Genomic DNA, 22,289 nt, shown 5'->3' with positions numbered 1-22,289 from the left:
TAAAGTAGGTAGAATTGAGTCAACATTCGAATGTAGCCTTAAATTTCATAGAGGATTCTTACTGATTTGAAGAGATATAGGACAAGCATTCTGGGAAAGAGGGAGTTTGGAGAGCAAACATCTGTGGAATCATTGGGCAAAAAGCAAGTAGCCCAGTTTGGCTGAATCCAATAGTGCAGAAGTAGAAGAAAAGGTTAGAAAGGCAAGTTGTTGATGTTAGTAATGGCTGTTTATTACTGAACTCTTACTATGTGTCAAACCCTGCAGTGAACACTTTATATGGATTTATTTCAGTTTCTATTAGTTGGTACTGTGAGCCTTCCCACTTTACAGATGAAGAATTGGAGACTTAGAGAAGTTTAGACACTTGGCCAGGGTCACAAAACATTCCAGCCCAGGTCATCTTGAGCTCCTAGCCTGCCCTCTCTCCTGAGGTTATGTAGTAGCATTGAAGCTTTTGAACTAGGAGTGCATTATGAATGCGGTGCTCCAGGAGTAGGACTCTTATCAGAATGTGTAAGAGGGATTGGCTTGGACAGAGGCCAGGACTGTGGAGATGGCTTGGGAGGCTATGAGAGGTGGCCAGGGCAGTGAGAAAGCCCCACATGAAACTACAGCCATGAGCACAGGCTGGAGAGGGCTAATTAATTGTATGAGATTATTTCTAGGATAAGATCTATGAGACTCGGAGACCAATGGATTGTGAGGGGCCAGCAAGACAAAGAGCATTCCTAAGACTGAGTGGTCGAAGAAATGTGGTGTTATAGAGGAAGAAGAAGAAGCTTTGCAATCAGGTGGAGCACCCAAACAGCCCACATATATATCTGGAGAAGCTGCTTCACACACACCCCCCCACACACACACATACACACCCCCGTACCCATCTCTGTTGACCACTTTCTTTTTGTCGCTCTTTCACAACTCTGTGTTTCCACAATTCATCCATTTTCAGTGTTCGTATTTTAACATATCTTGGGAGAGATGCAGCTTATAATCAGTGGCCTCTTAAAATCACTGCAGGCACTTCACATTTTAATATTACTGAAATCGGGTTGCTTTCCAACTTTTAATGATATATCACTGGTGAGAGTACGAAAATCCAATATTGGTAAAGCTCATGCAGCTGGTTGCTGGCAGAGCCAGGAGTAAGAACCAAGGCTTCTGGGCTTCCTCCACCAGCTGACTTACCTCAGCTTGTGTAACCGATAGGAAAATCCGTGACGCCGGGGCGCTTGGGTGGCTCAGTTGGTAAGCGTCTGCCTTCGGCTCAGTCCGTGATCCCAGGCAGGAGCCTGCTTCTCCCTCTCCCACTCCCCTTCCCCCTGCTTGTGTTCTCTCGTCTCTCTGTCAAATAAATAAATAAAATCTTAAAAAAAAAAAAAAAGAAAAAATCAGTGATGCCTCATGATATAGGATTACAGTGAAGCATATGCATAGTTCTTTATTACAACTGAAGTAATTTGCGAAGATGGGAAGGAATAGTTGTTTAAGTAGGGGGCCTAACCCTTGTATAGAACCTGGCTCTGTATGGTGACTAACATAATATAATAAAAAAAACATTAAAAAAAAAAAGAACCTGGCTGCCATGGCTTCCTATCCTAACTTGCCACCAACCATGAGAAGATTGACTCTGGGTATTGATCTCTTTTTCTTTAAAAGATTAAGGTGATTTCTAAGAACTAAAATTTTTTACTTTCACTTGCGCCAAGAACAAATCCCTTGTTTCTATTTGACTAGGGATAGAGAGTGAAAGTTGAAATCATTTAGGTCTTAGAAAGGTGATGTCAAAATCAATGATGGAATTTACAGTTATTTCTTCAAGAGGTTAAGCTTAACTGCTGGACATTTTTTTTTTTAAGATTTTATTTATTTATTTGAGGGAGAGAGAGAGAGTGAGAGAGAGAGCACAAGCCTGGGGAAAGGCAGAGGGAGAGGCAGACTCCCTGCTGAGCAGGGAGCCTGATGTCAGACTTGATCCCAGGACCCTAGGATCATGACCTGAGCGGAAGCCAGAGGCTTAACCATCTGAGCTACCCAGGCGCCCCTGCTGGACATGTTCTGGCCTAGCAAAGTGAATTGTTTAGGAAGATAACCTGACCTAATTTTGAGAATTTGTAATAGAACCCCCCCACCACTCACCCACACATATCCTTATCCTCCTTTGAACCCATAAATGTTATCATTAGCAAATTGTTTGGTTCCCACTGGGCTCCTGCTGGCATATTTCCTCAATGGGAACTTTTTTTTTTTTTTTTTTTTTTTTTTTTGACTCATGTATTTCCTTTCAGATTTGTGTGGTCCCTGGATGTAAAGTACTGGTACTTGGTGAGTGTTCAGAAAGACTAAATTCCCACCCTTCCTCCCCGCCAGCACCCTGTGCATTTGTGTTTGAAGTACAGTGGTGTGTGATCTTCTTTCTTAAATTAGACATTTGTACTTTTGTTTGATGTCTTTGCTGACAGGGATTTAGGAAATCTTTTTTTTTTTTTTTTTAATGTGTTTAGTGCTGGTACTGTTAGGCTTTCTCTCATTAGGAGAATAACCATTTTCTTGAAACACCTGGATTTCTAAGTATAATCCTTCTACTATGCTAGCACATGCTGGTTACAGTTTCCATCTCTGTGAAGTTCTACCTTTGCCCTTTCCTGTCCTCATTGTCAACAGTTTCAGCCTGTCAGAACAATCTTTATAAGCCCATACTAAAAAGACCTAATTAAAGCCATGCTGGAGAATTGGCCACTCAGGTCTTTATTGTATCTGTTATGCTGAACCCCAGAGTACCTGTTCTCCTCTTGTCTTGGCACAGCAAATGCTACTACAGAGTAATTGTTATGAATTTCTCTTTCCCCAAAGAATAGTTCTCATGATACCAAATTTGATAATTATTCATTTACTTCTCTGGGAGTTTGGCAGTGTGGTGCGTATCCCTAGGGGGTAGTGTCCAGGGTACTTCTGCTTCAGTCTTTGGCAGAAGAAATAAATTAATATTTACAGAAGTTGTTACCTCCATCTGCCACGTTTGTGAGCTGATACGTACGTCTGAGAATTTGAGTTTTACTTCTTACAGAACTTCTAAATATTTAACTGTGAATCTGAGATACATTTATAAGAGCATCTAGTGTGCTTTTCTTAAGTAAGCAAAGCTGTGGGAAGTGGATTAAAGAAGCTGCCTTTCAGGTTAGCAGCCACACATCTGGATGGGGTTCCAACGCTGCCACTTATGACTGGGTAGAACTTGGAGGTGGTAATACCTGTGCCTACTCTGGAAGGGGGCTCAAACCATCAGTATTAACCATGAAAGTTAAGTAGGGGACTGAATGTGATGATCATGGTGAAAAGATCTCTCCATTGTATAGATGTCCATTGAAGCATTGTTTATAATAACAAAAGATTGCAAGATACAATAGAGTAAATGTCCTTTAGAAGAATAAATTGCAGCTGGGCAATGGAATACTTTGCAGCTTATAAAAAGAATGAGCCTATTCTGTGGATGCTAAATATAGCTGTTCAGTAGCACATACTAGGCACTTTTCTAAAGTGCTCTACCTATATTAATTTATTTTGGCCTCACAAAACCCCACAAGGTAGGTACCCCAATTTTACAGATGAGGAAACTAAGTCACAGAAAGGTGAAGTGACTTGTGCAAGGCTCGACAGCCACTAGTCAGCAGAGTTGTATTCAGCTCTCAGCCAACCTGCTACACTGTAAGCCTGTGCGACTGGGTAGCTGTCTTTGCATTTGCAGCTCTAGACGTAGAACTAGAGGAAACAAAGTTGAGTTTCTTATTCCTCATTACATTCTGAGAGGTTGACAGTATAACCAATATAGAACTTTTGACAATAACTAAACAAAGGTTTAGATAAAGAAAGCTAATAGAATAACATTTGTGATCAGTCCTTGAAAGGGTAACCTTTTGTTTCTTCTCGAATCCTTTTTTCAGAATTCTGCACCACTTAAGCATTCTCTTTTGGTGTAATCAGAAGCATAGACGTAGAGGAGCTCTAGAATGATTGGTATAAGAAATCTGTGCTCCAAAGCTCAGTTTCCAGTGGGCTGGACTGGTGTGACTGGCCGTGGGCATCCAGCATCAATTTCCTTACCTGGCCTCAGCTGCAGCTGGTTTGGTTTACAAGGTGTATAAGACCTGAAGGGTGTGGGCTGGGAGGGAAGGGCACCCAAATCCTCTAGGGAGCCTCTGTCTCCAGCTTGTCTGATTTCTTTCGGACAGAGGTGTAAGTCATGTGCATTTTGAAAACCTCTACTAGGTCATTCTGACACAGGCCCCGTTAAGGGCCACCTTTCAGGCTCAAGATAGACACGTTTATCACCACCCTTAGTTCTCTTGGGATTATTAGACTGTCTCAGAACTTTTTCATTTTCTTTCTGGCTGTGGGTCAGTAGATATGACACCATTATGATGGTTATGGGTACCACAATTCCTAAAATAAGAGAATCACAAAATTCAGAGTGGACTACATAAAAACATGGACTGTGACCACATGGTAACTGTTGGCTTTGGACACACTCTGTAGAAGAGATGATTAAATGAGTACTAGATTGTGTTTGCTTTTAAAAATGCCACATTGTGGGGCGCCTGGGTAGCGCAGTCCTTAAGCATCTGCCTTCAGCTCAGGGCGTGATCCCGGCGTTCCAGGATCGAGTCCCACATCGGGCTCCTCCGCTGGGAGCCTGCTTCTTCCTCTCCCACTCCCCCCTGCTGTGTTCCCTCTCGCTGGCTGTCTCTGTCACATGAATAAATAAAATCTTTAAAAAAAAAAAAAGCCACATTGTAGCAAAAAATTTTTTAAGATTTTTTTTTTTAAATTAGAGAGAGAGTGAGCATGAGCAGGGGGAGGGGCAAAGGGAGAGGGACAAGCAGACTCTCCACTAAGCAGGGAGCTCACATGGGACTCGATTCCAGGATCCAGAGATCATGACCTGAGCTGAAGGCAGACGTTTAACCCACTGATACACCCAGGTGCCCCAAACTGGTGGTTGTTGTTTTGTTTTGTTTTGTTTTTTTAATACATTTGAACCTGCCTCTCCCTCTCATTCACCTCCATACCCAAGTAACATTTGTAAAATGTGGGTGTTTGAATTCAGTTTAAACAAAGAAATGTGTTCTCATGTCTCGTGCCTTATTTATGTTATGCAGGTTTGAATTTAAATCCTTCAAGACTTCTCCTGGGGGTTGCATAACCTATCTTTGTTAATTATGTTTTTCCACCCTCTTTTAATTTCAGCCGAGGCTATGATGCTGCCTTTGTGTATTCGTATGAATTAGCTTGAGGAACATGATAATTTACTTTGAATATTCAAGTAATCACATCAGTTAAGAGACTGCAATCAGATAAGAATTATAAGTAGCTGCCCATAGCAGAAAAGCTTAAAAGCCCCTTAAATATTTGTCTCCCAGCTCTTTGCAATTGGCAGTCTGACTTAGAGGGTTAGGAATATGAAGCATTTCTTAGCCTCTTAAAGCTTAGTCCTTAAGACAAGTGTTAGAGGCATGCAGAAGATCTTGATGTCCGTGATGGGCTTTCGCCATTGATTTTCTTGAAGCATGCTTGTAGAGGAGACAGTGGTTGCCCTGTGAACCAGGCCAGAGCTTCTCCAAAGAGCCCCTTAAACACAGTATCTCAGGACTTCCATATCCCCAGGAGAACGCTATAAATACTATGCTTGCTTCCTCTTCAGAGCAGCTCCTTTTTGCTTTCTTGGCCTGGAGTGGTAGGTTTGGAATAGGCTCAGTAACCCCAAAGGAAGATGACTATGAATGCAGTACACAGTGAGAGAGGTGCTTTTCACTGAGCCTTGGTACAGAGCTTCATGCTTGAGTTTATCATCATTTTGAGAAATGGGACTGGCATGTTTTAAAGGGCTTCCCAAAATTCAGGATTTAGGTGAGTAATTGCAAAGTATTGTTGGAAGACCAATCTCAGTGGGCTATGTAGGTGACCATAGGTTTGACTGTCCACCCAATTTCCATCTCATTTATTTCTAACCCACCTCTTCTGAGCTCCAGACTCAACTTCTCCTCAGCTAGGTTCACCTTATGCCCTACAAACCTCTCTGTCCTGTTGGCCAGCATGGTCAGGAGCACCACCATCCACCAGTTTGCCCAGGCCTTTGAGCTGGCAGTAGTGTCTAGGTCCTTCTCTCTCATCAGCCATCTTCTTCCTTCCCCCACTCTAGCTGTCAGTCACCAGGTATTGTCCTTTCAGGCTCCTCTCTGTCCCTCTCCGTGGCCCCTTCCCCTCCCATCGTCCAGCCCTTGCAGCACTTTGGTTCCTAACTGGACAACTACAGTTTCTCCGGCTCCTTCCTGTCTCCCCTGTGGTCTGGTCTCTACTCTCTTGTCACAGTGGTATCTTGACATGTTAATAGGATCCTTTCACTCCATCCTAAAAGCTTCATTTTCTCTCTCTGCAGGGCCATTCTTGATCCAGCTTTATTTCCTGCCACTTCCCTGCCTGCCCTTCCCACTCGGAGCACACCGACTTCATTTCTCCAAATGTGCCTGTCTGTTCCCATCTCTACTCTGCACAGGCTGATATTTGAATGCTTCCTCATCCGTTGCTCCCCAGCAAAACAAAAAACAAAAAAACAAAAAAAAAAAACCCACAAAAGTAAAGCAAATCTAGTAGCAGAAAAAGCCCTGTTCTTCATGAGTCAAATCCTTATACCTTAGAGCCTTTGATCCTTGTGATTGAATCAGATGTTCCCACGCCTTCCTGCTTGTATAACCTTGATTCCAATACCTAACCTTTGTGTGCCTCAGTTTCTTCATTCTTAATGTAAGAATGACTTTTCTTTTCTCTCTGCTCAGTGTCTGGCACATATATGTCTGCGTCCTTGGTACCTGTATACCATCAGGCATGTGGTAGCTATCTAGCAGTTGTTTGCATGAATGTGTCTCTAAAGACGTGGCTTTCAAGTATCAGTTCAGTAATCTGTGCTAAGGACTGTGTAGAAGATGAGTGTACCCTGGTAGTCTGAGAATGCATAATATTCCAGGAATGAGGAGCCCGCCTAGCAGGGGACTGTGGAGGACCGGCTTCCCTGCCTGCCGTGTTACCATTTCCTACTCCAAGCTGAGGGAGAAGGGCAGCGGTAGCCCTCAGACCATACAAATTGCCAGACATTCCACTTAGCCAGGAGCAAAGGTGACACATGCTATTATTTTTAAAAACCTTGCTTGTTTGCATATTACCTTGTAAAGCATTCATGAAGAATATGCCAGTGATAGGCCACAGCTGTGCACTGTGCCCAGGGAAGGAATAGAGTAAACTCTGGTAGCTTGACATCCAGCTATTTAATGATAAAACAGTAGTGGGAGCTGACACACTTTTTTAACCTTATTTTGGTTGGCCACAACATTGATTCCAGGTTGAAGTAGACTGTATAGGTTGGACAGAGCCTGTCTGTGTCAGTAGCCACATGGTCATTCATTCATTGATCATTCAGACTCACTCACCATTGAAGATTCTTGTATGCTACCCTCTGCTAAGGAGCATAGATCCTGCTGTGACACATGACCGTACACCCACTGGCAAAGAGATTATAATCCAGTGGAAGAGGTGAGGTATGTACTTGAGTCAACATAATTATTGTGGAAGTGGCCATGTCTTTTACAGTAAGGTTTGGCCGTAAGTGATGGAGATTTCAAAATAGTAGTGGCTCCAGCGGGGGGATCTCGAAATAAGGTAGAAGTTTGTATCGCCCATAAAAGGTTGCAGAGGTGGTCTGGGGCCGGTTTAACCCTCCATAGGCTCACTGCTAGCTCACTGTGCATCGGGCTTTGAGTGTGCTATCCCTGTCTTCCAGCCAGTAGGCTGGAGAGACAAAGAAGGGGCAGACGGGTCATCCATGCCTTCTCTTAGGGGAAGTTCCCAGAAACTGCCCCTAGATAATTTTGCTTGTCTCCTTGGCCAGAACTTAAAGATGTGGCTACATTAAGCAGCAAGAGAAGCTGGAAAAGTCTCAGTTGATTCTGGCTATAAGCAGCCAAAAGTCCTGCTACTCTATACAGAAGTTAGGCAATGACCTCTGTACCACAGGTGGTAGAGGAGATTGACAGTCCTGCCCATGTGGAATTTAGATTCAGAGGGAGGATACTGACGAGTGAACGGTATCAATACTACAGTGATGGGAACTGTGTGAGTTCAGTGCAGGGTGCCATGAGAAGAAACAGGAAGGATACCTGACTCATACGGGGAGGGTCAGGAAAGTTGTCTGGAGAATAAGCAGGAATCTCTCTGATGGAAAGAGGAAATAGGCAGAGTATTATAGCAGAGGCTCTGAGGAAAGAGGGGCAGGGCGCTGGGGGCTGGAGGAACATGTGAGGAACTGAAAAAGTCAGTGAAGAAAACCAAAGGAGGAAGCAGAGGCCTGATCACATGGGCCCTGGAGGCCACACTGAGGAATTTGGACATTTTCCTGCAAGCCTTTAACTGGTTGTGAGGAGGTAAGTCACCCAGAAAGATGCTTTTGGGGGGTGAGGAGCGGTACCAGACCGGAGGCAGAGATGATCCATCGGGACGCAGTGCATTCATCCAGTCAAGATGATCAGAACAGTGGCTTTGGGGATAGACAAAGTGGCTACAAGTCCTATCAATTTCATGGAGCTTAAGAACTGGGAAAGAGGGGCACCTGGGTGGCTCCGTCAGCTGAGCGTCCAGTTATCGGTTTTAGCTCAGGTCGTGATCTCATGAGTCACAGGAGCAAGCCCTCGGGGCAGGCTCCACGCTCGGCGGGAGTCTGCTCAAAAGATTCTGCCCCTACCCACACATTGTCTCTCTCTAAAATAAAGAAATAAATCTTAAGGGGGAAAGAAAAAAGAACTGATTAAGAATTTAGAAATAACTTGGTCTGCCTTTTCACTTGATAAATGTTGAAAGCAAGGTTGGAAGTTGAAATAGCTTGCCCAAGGTCACCCAGCTAGCTATAGAACAGCACCTGAAACTTTCTCTGCCTAAACTCATTCCCCTGTGTCACTGATGGATCTGCCAGTTCTGTGGAAGAGGGCAGTGTGGGCTTCTGAGAAGGCAGAGATAAAGAGAAGCTAAGTGGCTTTGGATCTGGGTCTTAAGAGATGAGAATGGAGAGGGCCCCTGGATAGAGCAAATTACATGAGACTGGAGAATCCCTGGTATGTTTGGTGCTCCTGAGTTCTGCAGTTTGAGTCCAGTCCTAGAGTACTACAAGGAAGTAGTAGAAGATAATGCTGCAGAAGTATTTTGAAATCATGGAAGTCTTTAATGTAAGACTAAGTGGATTAGACTTAATTCTTTAAGCAACAGGGAGCCAATTAACACTTGGTATCAAAGGACTTCGTGTGATTTTCTTGACAGCAAAGTCTGCATTTATTTTTTTTAACTTTTGCCTGTCTTGGTGCTTTGTATCAGGTCATTGTGGTCAGCAGAATAGCAGCACCCCAAAGATGGCTGTGTCCTAATTCCGAACACCTGTGAAGATGTTAGGTTGGGGCAAAGGGGAATTAAGGGTGCAGCCTTAATTAAGGTTGGAATTTAGTTGATCAGCTAACTAAAAGGGAGATTATCCGGGTGAGCGCAGGGTAATCACAGGTGTCATAAGTTGTGGAAGAGGGAGGCAGAAGAGAACTAGAACAGTGGTGATGCAGGGAGACTTGGCCCAAGGTTGCTTGCTTTGAAGATGGATGAAGAAACCCTGAACCAAGAAATGCAAGCGGGAAGAGGATTCTCCTGTAGAGCCTCCAGAAAGAAGCACAGCCCTGCTGCCACCTTTGATTTTAGTCTGAGACTCATTTGAGCCTTCTGGGCTCCTGAAATGTAAGAGAAGTTTGTGTCGTTTTAAGCTCTTTAGTTTGTGGCAGTTTGTTACAGTAGCCATAGAAAACTACAACAGTGTTCAGTGTTTGTTTGCCTAGTGAAGGAGAGCTATGCTTTAAGAAGAATCATGGGACAGATTCATTTGTGACAGGGCTTGGCGAGGAGGAAGTTCTGGAGTTATTAGAAGACTATTCAGGTAGAGAAGTGATAGGGTGAGACTGGAGGAGGAGGGGGTGGGGGAGTGGAGGCTAAAATTGCAGAATTGCTACAGGACCGGAAACCAAGGTAGCCAGGTAGCCAGGGCGGGCGAGGGATGGAGTGTACTTTCAGGGCTGGACTCCAAGGAAGGTAACAGAAATACGAGAATCAGAAGGAAGAGGAGCTTGGAAGAGAAGTACGATGATTCGGTTTCTGACTTACTGAGTTGGAGGTTCAGAAGCATCACACGTGTGTAGGTGGAGAGAAATCAGATGCAGACTGGCCCTTCATGTCCAGGATTGGGATGCAGGATTGGATGTCATTGGTTAGGATTTGTGTCTATACTGTTCCTTTAAATTTCTCCAAGGTAGAGACTCAGTGACCCTTCTAAAAAATCCAGTTATGGTATATTCCTTAAAATTAAGAAGTTTTTCCCGGTGCTATACCAAAATTATTTCTGCTGCCATTTGAATTCTATATACCCTTAAATTTCTTAATAGATACAATTAATACTAAATAAATAACTAGTACATTTAAGTAAAATAAAAATAACGTAATTCTGTGACCCTCTCTTGCATATTTTGTTCTGTGCTGCAGGTTACCTTCCCAGAAGCCCCTCTGGTTCAGGTTGGTCTCTGTCACCTTGCCAGTCACTCGGGGCCCTATTTCCAGATCCTGAAACTGTCAGATCTCCCTTACTGAGTCAGGTAGGATGGAGCCCTAAACAAAACTTGGCTTGTGCTGGAAAAAGAGACGTGGATGCTTCTTGCTATATCATTTCCACAGCTGCTTTAGAAATATCAGTTTTCCGTTGAACTATGTATACACCTATTTTAGACATGGTTACATCCTGAAAGTTCTCGGTTTCCAAATTCCTTTGCTCTTCATAATGAGCTTGGTTGAAATGATTGAAATTACAGCCTATTTCCTGGGAAATGGGAAAGAAACCATTTCAGGGCAACTGTGTAGAACGTATTGAGATGACAGATTTTTTTTTTTTTTTCTGTGCACCACATCGCCTTCCCACCTGTCTGTTGATGCTGTCTTATCTGTTTGATCACTGTCCTTTACTTGGTGGCATTTGCACCATGTAATTGGAGCTTAAAAGAAAAAAAGGAAGACGTTTCGGTGAAGACTGTACTGAATATAATTAAATTTTTTTAAAAGCCTGTAAAGATAGGATGTATGACTAATAAAGTAACGGCTTCCATAAACCACACATGAATTCACTTTGATTTCAATGAGTTACTTATGTTTCATTCTCCAAAAAAGGAAATATGGAACGCCTTGGTGGCTCACTTGGTTAGGGGTCTATCTTCGGCACAGCTCATGATCCAGGGGTCCTGGGACAGGCCGTGTGTTGGGCTTCCAGGGAGTCTGCTTCTCCCTGTCCCTCTGTTGCTCCCCTGCTTGTGGTGTCTTTCTCTCTCTGTCAAACAAATAGATAAAATCTAAAAGAGAAAAAAAGTTTCAAAAAAGGAAATAAGATTGAAACAAGAAATCTCATTCATTCTGACTTGACCAGCTAAACTTTCTGTTCTCCCTTCCCTTTGCCCCTTGATTAAAATTTATATGTACTAAATTGTAGGTTGTCATCTACTTTAATCAGTATCCCTATATGACAAAGCCCCCCAAACATCCAGAAAGCAGAAACTGAGTTCAAGGTGGTTTGAAGCCCTGTTGAAAAGGAGAGGAAGGAGAAAGTGTTGGTCCTGTTCGGTGCCCATTAACATGTCAACTTTTTCCTTGAACTGAATTCTTGTTTCCCCCTAGCGAAACAGTCTACTTGGCTTATAGGCATTTCTCCGTAACGTTTTCCAAACTAAGAAAGCAAATTGAGGAAACGTTTTGTAGAGAGACACCTACAAAGATACCTGCTCTGTGACTATGACCTAAAGGTGAATGCTCTGAGCTCTGAGTGAAAAGTATGGAGTTTCTTCGTAACAGATGGGAGTAGGTAATGTACCTTTAGAACAAGTATGTTCTCTGCACAAGATTTGTTCTCTCATTGACACTGCTCTATTCCAGACAAATACACTTCAAGCAGTGAAAAGAGTCATGCTTGGGGAGGTGAAATGTCACTCTTAGATTCTTATTTTGGAGGAGAAGGGAGTGTCATGCAGTTTTCTCCCTTTTCTATTCATATTCATTCTCTATATCTCTCTGCTGACCTGCTTTTTCTTCCTTCGGCTGGGACTCTGCTTTCCTTCTGGTAATTAGATTTCCATACAATGTCAGGGCCATCCCTGCACCTGACACCGCATTTAGAGGAAGAGAGGAGGTGAGGAAGAGAGGAGGTGAGCGCACAGGCCAGCCAGTGATGCTGGGCGTAGATAGTGGCCATGCTGCAGCCTTTGGGGGAGGGGGGAAGCTTTCTGTCTGAGGAGGCTGCATTTTGAAGTTTTGAAAAACCTGCACGATGCTAGCTTGAGCTGAATTTCAAAATGAGTCAAAGAAATGAGGACCTAATGAAAATGGGACCAATGGAAAGTGTGGTTTTTTAAAAGGTGTTTTGTTGTGGCAAACTGAAGTCAGGAAAATGAATTTTTTACTTTATAAGCTAGCCTTTCTCTTTCTATAAAAAGGATATTTAAGTACTTCAGCTTTTGTGTCATGGTTAATGAGTGGACATATTCTTGCAGAACTGTCTAATGTGTTTGAGCCACGGGAAACGTGCTCCTCTCGTTATTTATGACTTAAAATTTTAGTTTTTGGTGAGTAAGAGTGTCCACGAGAGGTAGCCTGATTTGGAAGGGGAGTTAGTATTATTATTCTTTGACTAAAGAAACTTTCAGAGTTTCTATGCCCATATAGTAATGTGAAAATCAGCTCATCCTGTCTGATCAGTGTTGAGTTTCTCATCACACCACACTCTGTATAATTTGATGAGTTGGTGGGGAATCAGTAAGAACTTAATTATCTCATGGGGTACTTTATTTTTTTTTTATTTAAATTCAGTTCATTAACATATAGAGTATTATTGGTTTCAGAGGTAGAGGTCAGTGATTCATCAGTCTTATATAACACCCAGTGTTCATCACATCACGTGCCCTCCTTAATGCCCATCCCCCAGTTACCCCATCCCCCCGCATCTGCCTCCCCCCCAACAATCCTCAGTTTGTTTCCTGTAGTTCAGAGTCTCTTATGTCATGGGGTGCTTTAAAATACATTGATTGAAAGTTTCATTCATAATTGTTAGCTTGCTTTCAAAATGACTACATTCAAATGAGCTTCAAGTATTCGAGGGTTTAGTTTTTAAACTCTGTGCCCCAAGTTAAATTTAACTCCCACTGAAGTATAAAGACACATTCTTTTCGAAGTGTATTTGGGATATTCCCTGTTAAATTGGGAAGCTAAATTTATAATATCTTTTTACCAATAAAACCTTGTAGAGAGGGAAAGATTCAACACAGAATTGTTACTACATGAGCTCTCAAACTTTTGGTCTTAGGACCTACACTTTAAAAAATTACTAAGAACTTCAGAGAGCTTTCGTTTATGTGGCTTATATCTTGATATTTACTCTATTAGAAATTATTTTAAAAATTATTTTTAAATAACAATTTAAGTGGTAATACATCTAAAAATAATAGTGAGTCCATTACATGATAACATAAATGACCTATATTTTCCAACACAAAAGAAATTAGAGCAAACAAGCGTTGTTTTGATATTTTTGCCAACACATTATGCATCTGACTTAATGAAAGACAGCTGGGTTCTTTAATCTGCTTCTGTATTCGATTTTTTGGCATATTGCACATCATGCAGTCTCTGAGACACTTTTACTACAATGATGAGAAAGATGAGATTAAGCACGTAATCTCTTAATAATGTAACACAATTAGTTTGGGTCCTGTGAAACCCCTGAAAAGGGCTCAAGAACCCATATGGGTGTCTGGGCTATACTTTGAGAAATGCTGTTCTAATCAGATCCTATTTATTTAATTTTTACCTAAGGGACTGCCTTTTTACTTAGCCACGAAAACACCTTTTTTTTTTCTTCTGTCAACAACTATTATCTCCTGAATGTCACCTTCATATTTGAACATCACTAGGTAGGCTGGTTTGGGTCATTTTATCAAACAAATGTGTGGGGTACTAATTAAATATTAGTTAAAATAATTTAAGCTAAATTAAGCTAAAATAAAAAATAATATTTAAAAGTAAATCCATGCTCTCTAACAATGCTGGTTGCATGTGTGGATGCTCATGGAAGACTGTAGTGGTCAGTTTTTTAAAAATCCAAAGCAGAAAAGACTAAGAGATTAAGGTCTCAATAGCATAAATACCTTTTTAGATGTCCTTTTTTTTTTAATTTTCTTTATTACATTATGTTAGTCACCATACAGTACATCCCTAGTTTCTGATGCAAGGTTCGATGATTCATTACCATTTTATTTTTTTATTTATCCCATTCTGTTTGCTATTTATGCATTAATATTTGGGCCTTTAGATTGACTGGTTTTTGGAATAGTTTTTAAAATAGCTAATTTATTTTTTTGTTCATGCCTATTTGATACCACTTGACTTTTTTTTTAAACTGTTGATTTTTGGACATTGCTTTTGCCTTAATAAAAATTGGCTGCATCCTGTCCCATTTCTCCATCTTTTTCTGTTTACTCCATTTAACCTTTACAATTTCATGTGTTAAAGAAAGGTTCCTCTGACCTTTTTTGCATAATGTCTGATCACATAGAACTCTAGTTTGGGGTTTAGTAAGCACTGCATACACCTTTCCTTGATTTTACTCCAGAGGATTCTTTCAGAATGTTCCTAACCTCTCGTTCTGTGATGTCTACGTGAGGCACATATTGAATTGCACTACTTCTACATACCAAGATTTTTCCAGGAGATAATATTTTGCACTGTCCAATATCATAGTAGTAGCCACAGGTAGTTATTGAGCACTTGAAATATCACTATTGTGGGGCGCCTAGGTGGCTCAGACAGCTGGGGTCATGATCCCGGGGTCCTGGGATGGAGTCAGCAGGGAGCCTGCCTCTCCCTCTGTCTGCTGCTGCCCCTGCTTGTGTTCTTTCTCTGTCAAAGAAATAAATAAAATCTTTAAAAAAAAAGAAAAAAGAAAGAAAGATCACTAGTGCAACTGAGAAGCTGAGTTTTTAGTTTAATTTTAATTAATTTACTTTTAAATAGCTACATGGGGGCGCATATCCCTCTTATCAGGCAGTGTGACTCCAAAGGTGTCTAGCAGCTTCTTTTTAATGACTCATGCCTGGCTCATTCTTGACCTCAGTTTTTTGCAAGCTTGTCTGTTCATTTTTAGAAGAGTTTTTTTGGTGTATTTTATCAGTTTTGGAAGTGTTGTAGGAGGTAGGTTTCACTGTATGTAGACTGCCTTATCACTGGGGAGGGAACTAGAGGGAATGTTGGAGCTGAAGAAGAGGCTGTTGATGTTGCCTGCTTTTTATGAGATTTCGAGATGCTTCTAGATGAGATTTAAGGGGAAAACAAGGTTAAGGGAAGGATTTTTAGGTTGGGGAGGCTTGAACAGATTTGTCAGCAGAAAAAAGAATCTTATAGACGAGGAAATTGAAGGTAAAAGGAAATGGGAGTTAAATAAATTCTTGAAGAGGTAAGAAAGGGTCCAGAGTGCAGGTAGGAAGATGGAAAGCCACTCTTCTTGAAATCGAAGGGAAAAGAATGATTTTTTTTAAGTATTTGAGGCTTTTTGAGGTGAAAAATACCCATTTTAAAGTGGACAATTCAGTGGCGTTTAATTCAACCACAGTGTTGTGCTCCCATCACTTCTAATTCCAGAACATTGTTATCACCTCCTAAGGAGACCCGGGGCCCATTAAGGGTCACTCTATTCTCCCTGCCCCCACAGCCTCTAGGCAACCACTAATCTTTCTATCTTGATGCCTTTGCCCATTCTGCATATTTCATATAAGTAGAATTATGCAACATATGTCACCTTTTGTATCTGGCTTCTCTCATTTAGTATAATGTTTTCGAGGTTCATCCAGGTAGCAGCATGTAAAAAGTGACATGACTGAAGGAGAGGGAGTTTTTAGGAATTCTTCTTGACGTCCCGAGTCTCAGCAAAATCAACAGTTCGTCCACTTGGCGTTCCCTAGGATTAAGGCTCCACAGAGGCGGGGGCAGCATCAAGAGTATTTGTGGAATGGCTGACTGTGAGGTCCATTCTGGCCAGAGCTGGGAGGGTGGGGATCAGAGGTCTGAATCTGGTGGTGGTAATCACCAGGAGCAAAATGACTGCCATGGGGGAAATGGAGTAGAGGAGTGGATGGGAAGGAACTAGCTTTTAAGAGGGGGAGGAATGTCCTATTTCAAAGTGGGGTAAATTTGAGGTCCCAAGTTAGAGAGTAGATGTGGAAACAGGAGCCCATCTAAAGTGGGGGTAATCTCTTGTGTTCATAAGTCAGGGTCACCCAGAACCGTTCGCTGCAGTGAGCAGGTGAGCAGACCCAAGTTTCTAAGGAGGCAAGTGAGGTGGAAGGCTCTGTGATTGTGGCCTGCTGGGTAATGATGCAGCGCTGCTGCTCTGAGGGCTGCTTACTCAGCTGGAAGCATGGTAAGGTGGGAAGCAGATCTGGAGTTTCTTTCTGCTTCTTTGAAGTTGAGTCAGCAGTTCTGGTTGGTGCTGAGATTAGTGATGGAGTCCAGCGGTGTCGACAGCAAGGCCACCGCAGGGCCCAGCTATCTTCTCCTGACTGTCTCCAGAATACAGTTTGTTTGAAGATTTTTTTTTTAAAGATTTTATTTATTTATTTGTCAGAGAGAGGGAAGGGGACAGAGAGCACAAGCAGGGGGGAGCAGCAGGCAGAGGGAGAAGCAGCCTCCCCACCTAGCAGGGAGCCTGAATCGGGACTCCATCCCAGGACCCCAGGACCATGACGTGAGCCAAAGGCCGACTCTTAACCCACTGAGCCGCCCGCTTACTCAGAATAAAGTTTTAAGGACTTACTGACTTTCAAAGTCTTCCCCATTTTGTGTCCCCAGTCTGCTCTCCAGCCTCACAACCCAGCGGAGCACCCATTCCACAGATAGATCATGGGTACCCCCTGTGTGCCACACACTGAGCTGATGGTGCCTGCTGTGCCACACCAGGCACAGCCCTCAAGGACTTACTAACTAAATGTTAATTTGTATTTGGGGTATGATTCAAGAGTAAACTGGAAGTCCTGACCTAGACTTGGGCTTTTGGGGAGGAGTCAGGGAAGATTTCTCTGGAGTGACCAATCTGTTAGAGGAAGGTTGCAACATAAATAAAAGGAAGCAGGAAGTGGAACAGGTGAGCAAGGGCGCTTCCTTGCATAGGATCTGCCAGAGTAAAGGTTGCGGTGGAGAAGGGGGAAGGAAGCGGGTGTGGGTGGGGGGGCAGAGCCCTGGAGGGGAAAGCAGAAGCTGAGCTAGAAGCTGGTGTCAGCTAGTGCGTGAAGAGAGCACTAAGCAGAGTGAGGGATTGTAGATTATATCCAAGATCAAGGGACACAGTTGAGACGCTTCAGGCAGGAGTGGCCTGCTCAAGTTTGGTGGCTTAAAAATACTCTGGTGCAGTGTGGGGATGGATGGGAGGGGACGGGAGTGGATACCTGGAAGTCCCCTGGGGGGTCCATGTGAAAGAAAACGGTGCCCTGGTCTGGAATTGTGGTACAGATGGGAAGAGGATGTTGATAAGGAATGTGGCAGATGGCATCAACAGGTAAGGAGGTGACTGAAGTGCTCTGGTGCCCTGAGCCTTCTTTCTCCTGTACCGTTTCATGCCTCCATGCCTCTCTGTGCTCTGCCTTCAGCATGAAATACCCATCCATGCTCTCCCTCCTGGGCCTCCTGCCTTGAAAACTCCTTAATAACCCGGTCACATGCCACCTGTGTGAAGGCTTCCCCGGTGTCCTGCTCAAAAACAATCCACTTTATTTGTGGGGCTCTCACCTGTTTTAAAGTGCTTTAACTCATTGCTGACTTGATTTTCTAGTGAAGGTAGTGTTATCACCTGCAGGTCAGCTGTGGGGCGGCTTAATGTAGTTGAGGTAAAATGAGAGGCATTCCTCAGGCTCACCCAGTATCATAGTTCTTCCCAGGGTAGGGCACCCCACTTCTCTCTCCGCACCTTTGTATTTGGAATACCCTTCCCTCATTCCTCGGCCTACCCACACCTACTAATCTCGTGTCAGGCCAAGCCACTGCTCTGGGGAGGCCTCTCAGTGTCCCAGCCCCAGATCTCTGCTTCCTCACTGTAGCCCTCACCCCTTTGGCTCTCCTCTTAACCTGGTGCTTTGGTGGTGTTAACTTTCCATGTGTATGCGATTCCAGTTACATTAGACAATTCTAGACTCTTAAGGTCCACTCCATCCAAGAGAGTGCCTGGAAATAGTTGGCATGCATAAGTATCTACGCACAGCTTATAATCTTTGTAAATTTCCACAAGTGATAGATAAGATATGGGTACTCTAAAAAGAAAAAAAAACAGCATTGGATATAAATATCATACATTTGGCTTATGACACACACAGTAAGGGGTAGCAGCCTAGAATTTGTGTTTCAGATTGAAGAATAATGCCTAGATTGTACTTTGCTGTATCTTTCCATCAATTGTTTTGTGCTTGGATAGGACATCTAAACACGTGAGAAGTTGGTCAGTAATAAATTGAGTGGGCAAACAAATGGCATTTTGGAAGAGAAGTTATTCACCGACCTTCCTGAAAGAACTTAACCATGGGATGGGCTTTTCACGTTAGAAAGTGGGCCTGGAGGGTGGGGCAGAGTCGGGGGACTTAGGCGATCCTTAGCACAGTGTTTTCCTACCTTTTCTCAATGTATGTGAAGTAGGGTTATCGGTGTCTGGAAAAAGTCCTTGGCCTCAGGTTAATTTGTACCCCCAGAGGGGTGGGGGGTTATTTATGCAGGCCTTTTCTAGTGTTTGCACATCTCTGGAAGTTCTTCCATCTATCAAACCTCAAGCTAATACTTCTTTCTTATCCTCTTTGGAGATAAATTTTGATGTTTTGTTTTGTTTTATGATAACTCATCCCTCAACTTTTTGTCTTGCCAAACGCTAGTTATTTCAAACTCATTGCCATAGGCCTGGTTTTTCCTTTTTTTAAAAAATCTTTGAGCTGTACATATGTATGTTTTTTTAATGTGTATTTTAATAACATAAATGTGTGTAATTAATATCTAGAGATTAGATAGATCTATAATCTTTTTATATGCCTGCACATCCATATTTTAAAGGGATCTGGGAAAAGCTCATTATTCTTCCTGGCTCTGGAAACTGACAAGTGCTAAACAAGATGGACACATTTCTCATTCCCTATCATGTTTTCCTCCAGAACACCCTTACCAGAAGTTTTCACTTACTTTTTTTTTTAGTCCTAGCATCCCTGAAATCACATTATCATTATTATTTGCTTTTATGTCATTTCTAAGCAGGCCTGCTACCTGAGATTAATATGACCTCATTTATGCTGTTTGCAGGACACCAAAGTCTTTATGATGATTCATTTATATGGGGAAAGAAACCCCAAATCAAATGTGTGTCACAGAAGCACTGCCATCTGTTGTAACCGTCGGCTCACTGACACTATTGGACACCATTGTCTTGGTGTTAGATTGCCTTGGACATAAATTGTTCCTCACAATACATTATTACTTAGAACCCAGCAGTCTGTTACAGGTGTTTGTGGGTTGCTATTTTGATGCACTCGCTTTATTTCCTGGCAAAGTTAAACTTAGTGTAATGTCACTACGAGAGGCAGTTAAGAGCTCAAGATGTAGAAACAGGACCAGGGTTTGATGCCCCTAGAGCAGCATACGCTCAGTGATAGTGTGCAGAGAAGGTCTGGTATGTGAGCCTCCATTTCCTTTTCTGTAAAGTGAGAAAAATAACCCTTTACAAGGTTAATGAGAAGATTAAGTGGTGCATGTGAAGTGCATGGTATCTTGCTTAGCAGTACCAAGTGTTCATTGTTAGTTACACTTGTGATTATCATTGTGTTTTCTGTTTTTAATAATATTACCATCCTGAAGCCAGGGACTCTCTAAAGGAAGAATATTATGGTTTCATAATGAAATCCTCTTAACTCATTAGTGAGGCGTTACAATCTATAATGATGGGAGATTTGTTTGATGCTGGAACAAATTAGGCCAGAGTTAATGCCATTTCATCCTATTAGACCTTGGATAGCTTATCCTAGTGGCTCCCCGACATTTTGCTGATCAAGTTTTCCTTTCACTGTGACTGAATTCTTGGATAGTATGACATTTGTCATCATGAGGATTTTTGTGACCCATGTAGGAGTTGATTCATTCTAAATTGAAGCTGTTGGGTCCTGTGCCACTTATTTATTCTGGATGTGGTGATTGAGCTGAAAAGTGCAAGCAAGAGGACTCTTTGAGGTTTCTCATTTGTGTCCTGTGAAATGCGTATGAAATTTCTCTGTGAGCAAGTCAGAATATTTTTCTGGCTGCTCACTCAGTGCCGCGACATGGGGTTAGAAAAATCAGACTGTTTTATGATGCTTTATTGATAAAACTAGTAACGACGTAAACTGAATTTGGCTGACTCTTGCTGCTGATCAGCAAAAATGGCCTATCTTCTGCAAAATGTTGTATTCACAGTTAAAAAAAAAAAAAAAACAAACCAACTGGGAGTCTTCGTACTTGAAGTTGTTAAATACATAAAACATTTGGGGTGTTTTTGGGTTTCGGTTTTTTAAACATTTAGTTATTTTAAAGCTAGTTTTATGAGCCTGTCTTACTAGAATCAAATTTACTGTTTTAAGGGTTCCCTTATGGTTGGGTTAGTAGATTCAGTTTTTTGTGTTTTGGTTTTTTTTAAAGGTCTATGTCCCTAGACAAAATAGATACTTAAATGCTTTAACTATGCTTTCTAAACTTCTTGCTTGTCCTCGTGGGCCACTGTCGTTGGATGTAAGATGTAATGCTTCTCCTAGAGGTTTTACAGATTGGTAACTAGACTTAGTTCCTTGGTTTGAGGGGGAATTTTTGTGGAATGCAGACAATTCCACTTACTAACAACCTGAGAGAAATAAAGATTCCTAACATAAGTGACCACCTAACAAATACCAGCTTATTATATTCACAGGTTGACCCTTTAGGAAGTGGAGGATACACAGTATTTATTATTCCTTTTTCTGTTTTGAGCGTTATCCAGAAATGGCTCTTTATTTATCCAGATTTTCAGTGTATAATTCAGTGTTTATTTATTCAGCCATTGGGATTTCTGTAGGATTTATATTTTTGATATATACACAGAGCATTTTATACCAGACTAAATTAGTGAAAAAAAATCTTTTTTCCTTGAGATTGATTACCTAGTCCTGGCCAGGATGCAGTTATATAGGCTGTTCCTGTAGACGATGCTGGTGGGAATGTCATATGTAAAAATGTTTTGGAAAGAAATTTTGCAGTATATGTTGACCCTTCAACCTAGTTGGCCAATTTCTGGGAATCTCACCCAAGGAAGTAACATACAGCTAAAAAAGTTTTATGTGCAAAGATGTTCATTGCAATATCATTTAAGAATAGTAAAAATTTGAAACAGATTAAATGATAATAGGGGAATAATTAAAACATTTATATAAATATCGTTTTAGAACTCAGATTTCTGAAGGAAATGATTGCTATAGTGTCGAAATGCAGGATCGCAAGTATGTGCTTTTTTAAAGCATAGAAAAAAATAGATTTCTTATAATATTAGCATAGCTCCATGCTAAACGCTCTACATGAACCATCTCATCTGACGGTATTATTTTTAGTCGCATTTGAAGGGAGTATGCCAGGTGAGGAGACTGAGGCTGTCAGAGGTCAACTTGTCCACCATCACTCTGCTAATAAACGGTAGAAAGGGAACATGGATTCTGCCACATTCTTGGTTGCTTTTTGTTTTTACTTTAAAATGATACAAAGAACTTTACAGATTTCCTGCAGTAAACATCTTTTTTTTTTCTTTTTCTTTTTTCTTTTTTTTTTTTTCCACTGTAACATTGGGGAGGGAGTAGGTGTGGTTCTTAAAAGAGCAGGCTCTGGGGTCCCTCTGTCTGCTGTTAGTGTGACCTTGGATAAATGACGCAACTGCCCTCTGCCTCAGTGTACTGCTCTGTGCAGCGGAGATGTGTGAAAGAATAATAGAATCAAGATTAGCCTGTAAATTTAGAGCTGAAACACTTCTGGCACATAGTAGGGACTGAGTGTTAGTTGCTATTGTTATAATCATTATGATCTTCAAAGGAATGGACTTGAAAATGAGCAAAAAATCATTTGAAATG

The 22,289-nt window shown here is 41.9% G+C and overlaps 1 protein-coding gene across 2 annotated transcripts in view; it reads left to right on the top strand.

Moving 5' to 3' along the window:
* Positions 1–22,289, top strand: part of ELOVL5 (ELOVL fatty acid elongase 5) — a 71,113-nt gene that overhangs the window by 3,742 nt on the left and 45,082 nt on the right. Inside the window, exon 1 of one of the 2 annotated variants that reach the window (XM_040643581.1) lies at positions 10,663–10,718. The exons of the other annotated variant lie outside the window; for it this stretch is intronic. The gene's annotated coding sequence lies outside the window, so the exon portion shown is untranslated. Of the gene's footprint in view, positions 1–10,662; positions 10,719–22,289 lie in introns of those variants that run through there. 2 annotated transcript variants of the gene reach the window in all.

This window comes from Ursus maritimus, unplaced genomic scaffold (assembly GCF_017311325.1).
Source record: "Ursus maritimus isolate PB19 unplaced genomic scaffold, ASM1731132v1 scaffold_29, whole genome shotgun sequence".
Lineage (NCBI taxonomy): Eukaryota > Metazoa > Chordata > Mammalia > Carnivora > Ursidae > Ursus > Ursus maritimus.
This window is presented reverse-complemented; position numbering and strand designations above follow the sequence as displayed.